This window comes from Balaenoptera ricei, chromosome 20 (assembly GCF_028023285.1).
Source record: "Balaenoptera ricei isolate mBalRic1 chromosome 20, mBalRic1.hap2, whole genome shotgun sequence".
NCBI classification, from domain to species: Eukaryota; Metazoa; Chordata; class Mammalia; order Artiodactyla; family Balaenopteridae; genus Balaenoptera; species Balaenoptera ricei.
This window is the reverse complement of record NC_082658.1, coordinates 26,740,231-26,754,767: the sequence shown is the minus strand read 5'-3', so window position 1 is coordinate 26,754,767 and position 14,537 is coordinate 26,740,231. Positions and strand designations below refer to the sequence as shown.

The following is a 14,537-nucleotide window of genomic DNA, read 5'->3' as shown; positions in this document are numbered from 1 at the left end:
CAGGCGGAGGGTCGGCGCCCACTTACCCGGCCCGCCGTCCCCTCGACTATCACGGCTTCGGCCGCCGGGGCCCCTCCAGAGCCGGCAGCCTCAGTGAGGCCGCCCTCCCCTCGGGCTCCGGGGCAGTTCCGTGACGGAGGAGGGAAGAGACCCCGAGCCGGGAGTTCCAGCTCTGCGGAAACGCGGGCTCTGTTCAGCGCGCAGTGGGTGGGACCGCTCTGCCCCGAGGCCTTCCGGGAGGGAGCGGGGCGGCGGGGGAGGGAGCCGCCAGGAGCGCAGGGCCCCGTCGGGGGTCCTGGAGGGGCGGCCCGGCCTGGGGGCCACGCCCACTGTGGCCGCAGCCCAGGCCTTTCTCCTGGAATCCTACACGAAAAAGTTAGAAAGATACACAGTCTATAGTAAATATTCACAAATGATTGTTGCTGCTGTGCTCACTATTCTATTAAAGGTGTAAAATCCATAAAACACTTTAAGTTCAAAATTAAATATGAATTTTTACCTTTCTAATTATGTCTCTGCTATTCACAGTTGTGGTTAATGAATCAGAGACTGTGGCATCACTAGTTAAAAATGAGCTCGTTAAAAAAATAGAACTCAGGCCCACCGGACCTACTGAATCACAATCTGCACTTTTACAAACTCCCCAGTGTACTTGTGTACCCATGAATAGTTGAAAGGTACATTTCTACCTCGACATGTCTTTTCTGTATGAGAAATGCACACATTTTATGCAGTTTGATATAAATAAAACACTCAAAAATGCATATGCCTGTGCTGAAACCATCATTTTATCATTTCTTTTCCAGACAAGTATAGTCTCTATACTGGTTTTGTGGATCACATGCCATACTCTTTTCTTGTAGTTAGAAATAAGGTAGAGAAAGTTACTTTGTAAATATATATATATATATATATATATAGTTGATAGATAATTGAAGACACTCTTCTAAATTAAAACCAGTTCTCTTAACTTGCTGTTTTCTTCTTGGGTCACACTATGAACTCTTCCCGTGGCCACATGGCATGTGTACTTTTAATTTCAGGGACTGCTGACATTCCAGGATGTGGCCATAGATTTCTCTCAAGAGGAGTGAGAATGCCTAGACCAAGATCAATGGGAACTGTACAGGGATGTGACGTTAGATTAGTATAGGCACCTGCTCTCCTTGGGTGAGGATACCTTCCTTCCAGAATTCCTTATCCAACCACAGGGTTTGGAGTCCTTCATTTGTAGAATGTCTCCTGGAATCTTCTGCTTCCTACAATAGGGTTTCAGACTGCAACGTTTCAGGAAAGATTGGAAGTTTGTGGGTATAATTTTTCTTATTCTTTTAAAATTGCAGCCTCCCTTTTAATATATTTTGTAACTGCTTGGGATGTGTCTATATGAACTGTGTACTATATGCTTCTGTTATAGTCCTTACAATATTTTATTGTCTTATTTTCTGTAACAATTTTCCATGGATTCTTTGGGCTTAAGGTATATTTAAAGGGAGACTGTGGTTCTGGGACTTCCCTGGTGATGCAGTGATTAAGAATTCGCCTGCCAATGCAGGGGACCCGGTTCGATCCCCGGTCCGGGAAGATCTCACGTGCCACGGAACAACTAAGCCAGTGGGCCACAACTACTGAGTCTGCGCGCCACAACTACTGAAGCCGGTGTGCCTTGAACCCGTGCGCCATTTATTTTTTGGAGAATAAAACCACTTCTGAGTGATTAAAATTTAGACCAGCTAGTCAAAATGCTTTATCACCTGTTCTTCTAAAACACTGATCAATGGAACAAGTTTTACTAGGGATAACAGTGTAATTGTATTCTGGAGTTCATATGGGCAATATGGTTTATGACCTTGATGCTGGATCACGACATTTCAATGGTATAACTGCTATTATTTGTCTGTTTGTTCAACGATTAAAGTCTCACGTGATCTGAGTTCAGACTGGAGTCATCCTGGTCGGTTTCTGTCTATTGCAGATTTCTTCCAGTATGAAAGGACAAGAGCAATACGGCTTACTTTACAAAATGTCTTCAAACTAAATGATGATATAATCTACACTCAATTAATTTATACATACCCTACTGTAGAACAGGGTTTGTTACGGTGGCAGAGCCCGGTAATTATGTAAAACTGAAACTTTTTCTGCACTGGTTCAAGTCCTCTTCCTAAGAATATGTTTATAATCAACATTCTTTCACAAATTACCCAATTTAATTCACCATAGCATTCCTCATATCAACTAAACGGAAAATCCTAGGCTATATACAAATCCAGAAAGGGCCAAAAATCATCAGCCCCCATGGATTATTACAACCCATTGTTGAGGCATTCAAATTACTTATTAAAGAACCACTATGTCCATCAACATCATCAATTTATATATTATTGCCCCAATGCTAGCCTTAACCCTGGCTCTCACAACATGAATTCCTCTTCCCATATCTTATCCACTAATTAATATAAATGTAGGCATATTATTTATATTAGCCATATCACACCTAGCCATTTATTCCATCCTCAGATCTGGATGAGCTTCACATTCAAAATACTCACTCACTGGAGCTCTAGGGACAGTAGCACAGACAATCTCATATGAAGTAATGTAGCAGTTATTCTATTCTCAGTCTTACTGATAAATGGATCATTTACACTTTCAACGGTAATTATTACACAAGAACACCTAAGACTAATTTTCTCCTGACCCCTACCCAGAATTTGATTATCTCCGCAGTAGCAGAAATCCAGTGAAGCCCCACTTGATTTAACAGAAGTAGAATCAAAACCTGTATATGTCTTCAATGTAGAAAATGTAGCAGGCCCATTCACCCCGTCCTTCCTAGAGAATATGTCAATTCCCCTATAATAAACATTTCCACAACAATTTATTTTTAGGAGCATTCGACAATCCTTAGGTGTCAGAATTTTATACAGCCCAAGTCATCATTAAAACACATATAACAATCTCCTTTCTATGAAGTTGAGCATCCTACCCACAATTTTGATATGATCAACGCATACATCTCTTATAAAAAGTTTTTTTTACGACTAACATTAACCCTATGTATATGAGAGTTTTCACTACTTGTCATCATACCAGGCAACCCACCACAAACTTAAGAAATATGTCTGACAAAAGAGTTACTTTGATAGAGTTAATCATAGAGGTTTCAATGCTCTTATTCCTGGAATTGAATTCTTCCTAAGAATTTTACATTCTCCATGCTACCACATTACACCACATGCTATATAGTAAGGTTCTTTAAGTAAGCTTCAGGCCCATACCCCCAAAATGTTTTTGTATATCCTTCCTATGTTAATAAACTCTCATTGTTTTTACTATCATTCTACTGACCATTTTCTCAGGAAATATAATTGTATAACAAGCTCACACTGGTTAATGGTATCCCCATTCTAATAAAAAGATGAACCCATAAGCTACAGAAGCATCCAACAAATATTTCCTAAAACAATCCACCACATCAATACTACTTATAATGGCTATTATCATTAATCTAATATACTCTGGTCAAAGAGCACAATGAATAACAAAAATCTTTAATCCAGCAGCATCCACCCTCATGACAATCGCCCTTGTCAGAAAAGTAGGACTTTCCCCATTTCACTTCTGAGTGACTGAAGTCACACAAAGCATCCCATGAACAGCAGACCTGATGCTATCAACATGACAAAATTGCACCCCTATCAGTTTTATACCACCTGCCACCATCCATCAACCTAAATATACTATTAATCATAGTGATATTATAAATCATAGCTGGAGGCTGAGGCAGACTTCGCCATACTCACCTGGAAAATATTACACCCTCCTCATCAATTGCCAATATAGGATGAATAACAGCTATTATAATGTATATTCAGATTATAACAATCCTAAACATACTAATTTATATCATAACAACACTATCTTCTTCTTATTTATGCCCAGATCATGTACTACCAGAGTATCATTATCACACACATGAGATAAAACACCTCCCATCACAATCCTTTTCCTCACCATTATAGTATCATTAGGACATCGCCCCTCACTATCAGGGTTTTTACCCAAATGAATAATTATCCAAGAGATAACAAAAATGACAACATCATTCTACCAACACTAATAGCCATCATAGCAGTCTTCAGCATATATTTCTACTTGCAGCTAGCATACTCCACATCACTAACTATATTCCCTTCATTAAACAACACAAACACAAAACAATTTGAACATGCAAAGAAATAACCTTCCTATCATTACCAATCATAATACCCACACGATTACTACACACAACACCCATTCTATCGGTGCTGGACTAGGAATTTAGGTTAGTTCAGACCAAGAGCTTTCAAAACCCTAAACAAGTGAAATTTACTTAATTCCTAAAAATAAGGATTGCAAGACTTTATTCTACATCAATTGAATGTAAAGCAAACACTGTATTTAAGCCAAATCTTTACGAGATTGATGAGTTTTAATCCCAGGAAACTTTAGTTAACAGGCAAATCCTCTAGTCAACAGGCTTCAGTCTACTTCTCCTTCATTTGAGAAAGAAAAAAAGAAAAAAAAAAAAAGGCAGGAAAATCACCGGCAGAATTGAAGCTGCTTCTCTGAAGTTACAATTCAATTTGTTGATTCACCACAGGGTTTGCCAGAAAGAGGGCTCAATCTCTGTCTTTAGATTTACAGTCTAATGCTAACTCAGTCATTTTACCTCTGTTCATACACTGCTGATTATTTTCAACAAATCACAAAGATATCGGCATTTTATATTTACTATTTGGTGCCTGAGCTGGAGTAGCAGGCAGCACCTTAAGTATATTAATCCAGGCTGAGCTATGCTGACCTGGAGCGCTGCTTGGAGATGCCCAAATCTGTAAGGTAGTCATAACAGTCCCTGCACTTGTAATAATTTTCTTAATATTTGTACCCGTTATGATTGCAGGCTTTGAAAACTGACTTGGGCCACTAATAACTCGGACACCTGAAGTAGCATTTCCCCAAATAAATCATATAAACTTTTGACTACTTCCCCCATCATTCTTACTCCTACTCATATCACCAATAGTAGAAGCTGGTTCTGGTACCAGTGGAACCGTGTATTCAGCTCTAGCCTGCAATCTGGCCCATGCAGGAGCCTCTGTCGACCTAACTGTTTTCGCCTTACATTTAGCAGGTGTCTCTTCAATTCTTGGTATTATTACTTTTATTACTATAGTCTTTAATACAAAACCAACAGTCATATCCCAATACCAAACACCATTATTTGTTTAATCTTCCCCAACTATAGCCATATTACTATAATTACCAATCTCAGTCCGAGCAGCCAGAATTGCCATACTGTTAAGAGATAGAAATCTAAACACTACTTTCTTTGACCCTGCAGGAGGAGACCGAATCCTATACCAACACCTATTTTGATTCTTTGCTCACCCTGAAGTCTGTATTCATGGCCTACCAGGGTTTGTTATAAACTCACATATCATTACATACTATTTAGGACAAAAAGTGCCTTTCAGCTATCTGGGAATAGTATAAGTCATGTCCACTGGTTTTTTAGGAGTTCTCTTGTGGGCCCATCATATGTTTACCATAGGGATAGCTGTGGACTCAGGAGCATACTTTGCATCAGCTACCGTAATTACTTCTATCCCTACAGGAGTCAAAGTATCTAGCTGATTAGCAACTCTTTATTTAATTTTTCTTTTTCTTTGCTTTTTTTTTTTTTTGGCTGAGTTGGGTCTTGGTTGCTGCGCGTGGGGTTTCTCTGGTTGCGGTGAGCGGTAGCTACTCTTCGTTGCGGTGTGCGGCCCTTTCATTGCAGTGGCTTCTCTTGTTGCAGAGCACGGCCTCTAGGCGCGTGGGCTTCAGTAGTTGTGGCTTGCGGGCTCTAGAGGGCAGGCTCAGTAGTTGTGGCACACGGGCTTTTTGCTCCGCGGCATGTGGAATCTTCCCAGACGAGGGCTCAAACCCGTGTCCCCTGCATTGGCAGGCGAATTCTTAACCACTGCGTCACCAGGGAAGTCCCTGGTTAGCAACTGTTCACGGAGGTAATATTATATGACCTCCCACTATATTATGAGTTTTAGGTTTTAGTTTTTCTTTTTACAGTAGGTGGTTTGACAGGAATCATCTTAGCCAACTCATCCCCAGACATTGTCCTCCAGGATACATACTATGTAGTAGCACACTTCCATGACCTAATGTCCATGGGAGCAGTCCTCACTATTATAGGAGGCTTCCTACACTGATTCCCACTATTCTCAGCATGAGCAAAAATTCACTTCACAAGTATATTTGTAGTAGTAAATATGACTTCCTGCAGCACTTTCGTGGCCTCTCAGGGATGTCACTACGTTAGTCTGAGTACCCTGAGGCACACACAACATGAAATATTTTGTCTTTAGGCTCATTCGTCTCAGTAGCAGCAGTAATGCTAATAATCTTCATACTTTGAAAAGCATTTGTGTCTAAACAAGAAGTCTTAGCAGTGGAAATTGCTACTCCTAACCTAGAATGGTTACACGAATACCCTCCACCATATCCTATGTTTCAAGATCCTACCTATGTAAATGTAAAATAAGGAAGGACTCAAGTCCTTTTCAACCAGTTTCAAGCCAACACCATAACAATTATGTCTTTCTCAATAAATGAGATAAAAGTAAAAAGTGATGTAGCTTTGTCAAAGTTAAATCATAGGCTAAAATCCTGTATATCACTAAAGCATATCAATTTCATCTAGGCTCTCAAGATACAACATCACCGATTATGGAAGAACTTTTACATTTTCATCATCACACATTAATAGTGATTTTTAAAATAAGTTCTCTAGTCCTCTATATCATTTCACTAATATTGACATCTAAACTAACTCATATGCATACAATAGATGCACAGGTAGAGAAAATGTGAACAATTTACTAGCCATTATTGTAATCTTAATTGCCCTATCATCATTGTGAATCCTTTACATGATACATGAAATCAATAACTCTTCCCAAACCATAAAAAACTATGGGTCAGTAATGATACTGAAGCTACAAATACACAGATTATGAAGATTTAAGTGTTGACTCCTCTGTAGTCCCCACATCAGAGCTAAAACCAGGAGAATAATGACTAATAGAAGTCAACAACCGAGTAGTTAGAGATAGTCATTGAATATTAGTTTCATCTGAAATTGTTGTACACTCCTAAGTTGTTCCTTCTCAGGCCTAAAAAGAGCTGCTATCCCAGGACGCCTAACTTAAAGAATCCTAATATCAACAGGACCAGGCCTATGTTGTGGACAAGAGAGCTCGTTTTCCTGAGTTCAAAGACAAGACAGAGGGATATGGCTGAGATATGGGGTGAATCTGGAGCCCATGGGGATGCACTCTCCAAGCTCCAGGATAGGAATGGGGCCTCTAGGGTCCCAGGCCACCCACCACACCCTCTCGAGCAGGATCTGGGCAACATTCCCTGTCAGTGATGAGGCAGCCCTAGCACTTGTCACGTCCCGATGTTGTGTCCTATGTGGGCCCCATGCTCTTGGGACCACACCCCACGCTCTGCAGGTCCATGCTACAGTGTCTTTCGTGCCTCAGGAGTAGAGCCCACACAGCAAGCAGTTCCCTCCCCAACCAGCAGGAGGAGGGGAGGAGAGCAGGGGCACCAGGGGAATCTCACTCAGACAACAACACCCCAGCGGTGCCAGCGGGGACAGTGATGATGCAGATGAGGCACAGACCAAGAGATGGGACCAGAGGACCCAAAAGGCAGCTGGTCAGGTCCTGGCTCACCTGCACCCCGGACACTTTTGTCCCTCATACACCCCCTTCTTCATACATCCTCTCCTTAAATGCAGATTCTTCAGATGCAAACAGGCAGAGCTTCAGACTGAAAGTCAGCTCTTCCAAAATGACCCGTCAGCAAACACTGCAGGATTCCACTCCAGTGGGTGCCCTGGAGTCGACAACTCAGGGACTGAAGTGGATATCGGTGCCAGGGGCAGTGGGAGGGAATGGGGAGTGAGACTTTCATGGTTGTGGAATTTTGGTTTTGCAAGATGAGAAGTTCTAGGGATGGTGGTGATGGCTCCACGAGAAAGTGAATATACCTGATGCCTCAGAAACATGCACTTAAAATGGTGATGATGGTAATGGGTATGTGACGTGTGTTTTATTTCACTTTAAATAAATTCTTAAAATGATGTCTTGTTAATTGAGATTCCATTTCGACTCCCCTTCATCACAAATGTCGGAGGCCCAGACACAGTTCCCCTACCTTAGGGGCCATCACGGTACCCTCACAGAGCACGTGGGAGACCATTCTTAGGGGGGGCTAGTCTGTGCTCACCTGACCTCTGTCCAGGGGGACCCAGGCAGTGGTGACCCCCATAGATTAGACATATGATATGCTATGATATTAATATGATACCACCAAGTGTTGTCACTCACCAGAACACAGAGCAGCAACCCACCCAAACATGCCTGACCTCATATGATTGTGACAAGATTAAGAGAAGAAAAGGAACCACAGGTTAATCAGGACAACACCCTTAATGCAGAGGTTGGAAATCTCAAAGGGGACAGGACACACTGCAGGCAAAGAGCGCATATGCGGTCTCCCCATCCATGTGAGCCTGACCCATGCAGGTATGGTGAGCCCCACACAGTCCCCACACCCTATACCTGGGGTCACACATCCACACTCACCAGGGTGACCCACCTCCCCAGACCCTGCACCTAAAGTCACACATTCTCTCTCACCAGGTGACCCTCCTCCCCAGACCCCTCCACCTGGGTCACATGTCCACAGTCCCAGGGTGACCTCACCTCCCCAGACCCTGCACCTGGGGTCACACGTCCCCTTGGTCAGGACACCATGGCTCTGCAGGGGGCTCCCCCAATGTGGAAACAAGCTGGGTCCCTGGGACCTCCTGGGATGGGAAAAAGTGTCAGATGGGTCTCCTTTCCCCACACTTGTCCCAGAGGAGTCCTCCTCTTCTCACTTTGGTTCTGTGTGATTTTAACTGTTTTTAAAGCTTTCCTACTAGAGTTGAACACACGACCCTGGTGCTGGCATGCTCAGTCCTTTCTCGTCTCGCTTACATGTTGAGAAAACTCACAGGACAGCAGGGCTGAAAGCCGAGGGGCAGCTCTGGACTCTGCTGAGTAGGGACGGTAGACTGGAGGGAAAGCTCAGCAGCAGCCTCAGCTGTCACCCATCGGCCTTTTGCCCGATCTGCGTGCCCTGCAATCAATTCACCAGCTAAACCTGCCTCCCTATGCACCATGCACGTGCTGGTAAATTGGAATTATTGCCAGGTAGCCCTCCTGAGGATTCTCCACGAGCCCCAGGGAAGGTGAACCTTGCAGGGATTAAGACTAAGGCCCCGACCATAGCACTGACCCTTGGGAGGACCAGGTCACCACACTCAGAAGAGAGGCTGTTACGTAGACAAGCCCACCTCAGCTCCAGACCCCAGACATCTAAGCACTGACATTCAGATGCAGGCACGGAGCTTCCCAGTACTGAGGCCAGGCCGGGTCTCTACCCAGGTCCCCATAGTCCTAGCGTACACAGAACATGGTCAGGTCTAAATCTTCTTATTATAGACAACACATGGTCAGCTCTAAACATAATCAGTAGACAGAACATGCAGAGGTCTAAATCTACCGTGTAGACAGAACTTGATCATGTTTAAACTAGCTTAGGGCTGATCTCATAGGAGGTACAGATCACACACATGGGTCTCTCATCTTTGGACACCCACATCAGGAAACTGAACAAAATCTTTGTCATTAAACATTTCAACAGGCAAAACAGAAATGTTCCCAATTTCTCTGGCCACCTGATGGTCAGGATCCATGGGCGAGCCACGAACTTCTTAGAGTGCAGCCCAGTCTGCTGCCAGGACAGACAAGAAGTGGCCTGATTCCAGCCTCCCAGGCTTCCAGAAGGAGGCGGCCACACTGGAAGCCCAGGCAGGAGAGTCCTGCATGGTCCGGGACGGGAGATCCGGTCTGTTCATTCGGCTGGCCGATTCCGGGCGGGGCGCTCAGGGCCGCTGAGAGCCCTGCACTCAGGTCCTGCTTCCCTGCAGCGTGTGCGTGTGCGTGTGCGTGTGTGTGTGTGTGTGTGTGTGTGTGTAGAGGGGGCGGAGGCTGACGGCTCCCATGGCTCCCGTCCCAGGCACCGCGCTGTCTTCGAGGGGAGGCACGGGGAGAGGTAGGGGCACAGAAGCCGTTGGAGAGGAGAACCCACCGCGGAACTCCTTGCACACTGGCTCGCCCCACCCAGAGACCCGCCTGCCCATCGTGGGCCGCATGTCACCCCCCAGCCCCCCACTCCCGAGGGCAGGGCGCCTGCTCTTTCAACAGCACAGGGTCTCACATGAAGGAGACCCAGTAGGGACTGTCACCCCCCCACTCCTGATGCTGTGTTTGGGGAGAATGAACCCCCTTGACTGGCCGATGGGACCCTGTAAGGAAAGAGGTGGCGGCCCCATCCAAGTCGGGGCCTGGCTGAGAGATGGGAACACAGGAGCCAAGTGCAGGGCCTGGAGGCCAGGTCAACAGGAGGGGCACCCACAGCCTTGGCCGGGCTCTCCAACGGTGACATTGTTGCTTTACGGGACCTGGGGCAGGCGACTGAATGTAATGGGAGTCTAAACTGGACCCTGAATGGGGCTTAAAGAAGGTGTGAAGGATGTTACTGAGACAGTGACAGTCATTGGAAGACAAACTCTGTGTCAGGACATCCTGCTCCATCCATTTAAATCCCTGAGATCTGTGACCTTTACGTGGCTACGCAGGATTATTAGAGCAGCCGCGTGCGGATATATCTGGGGCACAATTCGGTCTGCAGCCAACTTGCAAGTGCTTCCAGCAAACACACAGGTGTGCGCACAGGCAGGCACAGCACACACACAAACATATGCACGTGCACAGCACAACTATATTCACACACTAGCATGTGAACACACATGCACCCATATGCCCATGCACACACTAATGTGTGCAAGTGCACGTACCTATGCACATGCACAGCATATGTATGCAAACAGGCACATGCACACGCATAGCACACACACAGGGAATAAAGGGAATCCGTAAAGCATTAATTCCTGAACACAAGTGAAGCTGACATGTATTTCTCCCTTTTCTTAGCCTTGATGTTTTCCACAACAAAAAGTTTAAGAAAAAAGTTAATGGCAAATGACTTTTGATTCATAGGACTTTCTGATGTTATTCCACAAATATTATGACAGGAGAAATGAATGTAGATATTACATGTGTCCACTAATGGATGAAAGGAGAAGAAAAAACACGGTCCATCAATACAAGGGAATGCTATTCAGCCTAAAAAGGAAGGCAATTCTGACACAGGCTGCATCAGGGATGAACCTTGAGGGGATTATGCTCAGTGATGTAAGCTAGACACAAAAAAACAAACAGCGCTTGATCCACTCATACAAGGCCCCTAGAGCAGTCGGAAACATAGAGACATAAAGTAGGATGTTGAGTGCCAGGGGCTGACGGAGGGACAATGGGGAGTGAGTGTTTAATGGGGACTGTTTCAATTTTGCAAGATGAAAAAGTTCTGGAGGATGATGGCGGTCAGGTTTGCACAACAGTGCGAATTACTTCTTGACCCTGAAATGTGCACTTAAAAATGGTTAAGATAGTAAATTTTATGTTATGTGTATCTGACCACAATTTTTAAAACTTTTTAAAAAACAACAGGAAATAGTCCATGAATACCACAAGATGCACAACTTCACTAACAACCGAGGGATTAAAGCCATAAGAACAATACTGTGCATACACCTACCAGAATGGCAGACATGAAAGACATAGTATCAAATATCAGCAGGATGTAGAGCAATGGAAAGCCTGGTACACAACGGGGGGATGCAACCACTTCTGAAACAATCGGGCCTCAGATAGCGAAGTCCGTTAACAGAGACCCACAGTGCTCCTCCCAGTTGAACACAAACCCACCAGCCCTGCACCAGGACACACGGACATGGACTCGCAGCCACAGGAACCAAACCTGAAAGAACCTGAAGGCCAACACAGGTGGATGCAGAAATGAACCATGCACGCTCCTATGAAGGAATATTCCACAGCAATGGAGTACATTTTGTTTAAAGGTAGTAAAACTATAAAAATTATTTTTTAGAAAAACTATATTTACAAGATGAAAGAATCTATAATTCTGGCACCTAGGGATTGTCGAATGCTCCTAAAAATAGATTGTTGTGGAAATGTTTATTATAGGGGAATTGACATATTCTCTAGGAAGGACGGGGTGAATGGGCCTGCTACATTTTCTACATTGAAGACATATACAGGTTTTGATTCTACTTCTGTTAAATCAAGTGGGGCTTCACTGGATTTCTGCTACTGCGGAGATAATCAAATTCTGGGTAGGGGTCAGGAGAAAATTAGTCTTAGGTGTTCTTGTGTAATAATTACCGTTGAAAGTGTAAATGATCCATTTATCAGTAAGACTGAGAATAGAATAACTGCTACATTACTTCATATGAGATTGTCTGTGCTACTGTCCCTAGAGCTCCAGTGAGTGAGTATTTTGAATGTGAAGCTCATCCAGATCTGAGGATGGAATAAATGGCTAGGTGTGATATGGCTAATATAAATAATATGCCTACATTTATATTAATTAGTGGATAAGATATGGGAAGAGGAATTCATGTTGTGAGAGCCAGGGTTAAGGCTAGCATTGGGGCAATAATATATAAATTGATGATGTTGATGGACATAGTGGTTCTTTAATAAGTAATTTGAATGCCTCAACAATGGGTTGTAATAATCCATGGGGGCTGATGATTTTTGGCCCTTTCTGGATTTGTATATAGCCTAGGATTTTCCGTTTAGTTGATATGAGGAATGCTATGGTGAATTAAATTGGGTAATTTGTGAAAGAATGTTGATTATAAACATATTCTTAGGAAGAGGACTTGAACCAGTGCAGAAAAAGTTTCAGTTTTACATAATTACCGGGCTCTGCCACCGTAACAAACCCTGTTCTACAGTAGGGTATGTATAAATTAATTGAGTGTAGATTATATCATCATTTAGTTTGAAGACATTTTGTAAAGTAAGCCGTATTGCTCTTGTCCTTTCATACTGGAAGAAATCTGCAATAGACAGAAACCGACCAGGATGACTCCAGTCTGAACTCAGATCACGTGAGACTTTAATCGTTGAACAAACAGACAAATAATAGCAGTTATACCATTGAAATGTCGTGATCCAGCATCAAGGTCATAAACCATATTGCCCATATGAACTCCAGAATACAATTACACTGTTATCCCTAGTAAAACTTGTTCCATTGATCAGTGTTTTAGAAGAACAGGTGATAAAGCATTTTGACTAGCTGGTCTAAATTTTAATCACTCAGAAGTGGTTTTATTCTCCAAAAAATAAATGGCGCACGGGTTCAAGGCACACCGGCTTCAGTAGTTGTGGCGCGCAGACTCAGTAGTTGTGGCCCACTGGCTTAGTTGTTCCGTGGCACGTGAGATCTTCCCGGACCGGGGATCGAACCGGGTCCCCTGCATTGGCAGGCGAATTCTTAATCACTGCATCACCAGGGAAGTCCCAGAACCACAGTCTCCCTTTAAATATACCTTAAGCCCAAAGAATCCATGGAAAATTGTTACAGAAAATAAGACAATAAAATATTGTAAGGACTATAACAGAAGCATATAGTACACAGTTCATATAGACACATCCCAAGCAGTTACAAAATATATTAAAAGGGAGGCTGCAATTTTAAAAGAATAAGAAAAATTATACCCACAAACTTCCAATCTTTCCTGAAACGTTGCAGTCTGAAACCCTATTGTAGGAAGCAGAAGATTCCAGGAGACATTCTACAAATGAAGGACTCCAAACCCTGTGGTTGGATAAGGAATTCTGGAAGGAAGGTATCCTCACCCAAGGAGAGCAGGTGCCTATACTAATCTAACGTCACATCCCTGTACAGTTCCCATTGATCTTGGTCTAGGCATTCTCACTCCTCTTGAGAGAAATCTATGGCCACATCCTGGAATGTCAGCAGTCCCTGAAATTAAAAGTACACATGCCATGTGGCCACGGGAAGAGTTCATAGTGTGACCCAAGAAGAAAACAGCAAGTTAAGAGAACTGGTTTTAATTTAGAAGAGTGTCTTCAATTATCTATCAACTATATATATATATATATATATATATTTACAAAGTAACTTTCTCTACCTTATTTCTAACTACAAGAAAAGAGTATGGCATGTGATCCACAAAACCAGTATAGAGACTATACTTGTCTGGAAAAGAAATGATAAAATGATGGTTTCAGCACAGGCATATGCATTTTTGAGTGTTTTATTTATATCAAACTGCATAAAATGTGTGCATTTCTCATACAGAAAAGACATGTCGAGGTAGAAATGTACCTTTCAACTATTCATGGGTACACAAGTACACTGGGGAGTTTGTAAAAGTGCAGATTGTGATTCAGTAGGTCCGGTGGGCCTGAGTTCTATTT

General features: G+C 43.4%; 1 long non-coding RNA gene across 2 annotated transcripts in view; it reads right to left on the bottom strand.

The window, feature by feature from the left end:
* LOC132355887 (uncharacterized) overlaps positions 1-239 on the bottom strand; it is a 30,367-nt gene extending 30,128 nt beyond the window's left edge. Inside the window, exon 1 of one of the 2 annotated variants that reach the window (XR_009499713.1) lies at positions 27-239. This is a non-coding gene — a long non-coding RNA (uncharacterized LOC132355887). The remainder of the gene's footprint in view (positions 1-26) is intronic. The other variant, XR_009499712.1, reaches the window with a different exon arrangement.
* Between the last annotated feature and the right edge of the window lie 14,298 nt (positions 240-14,537).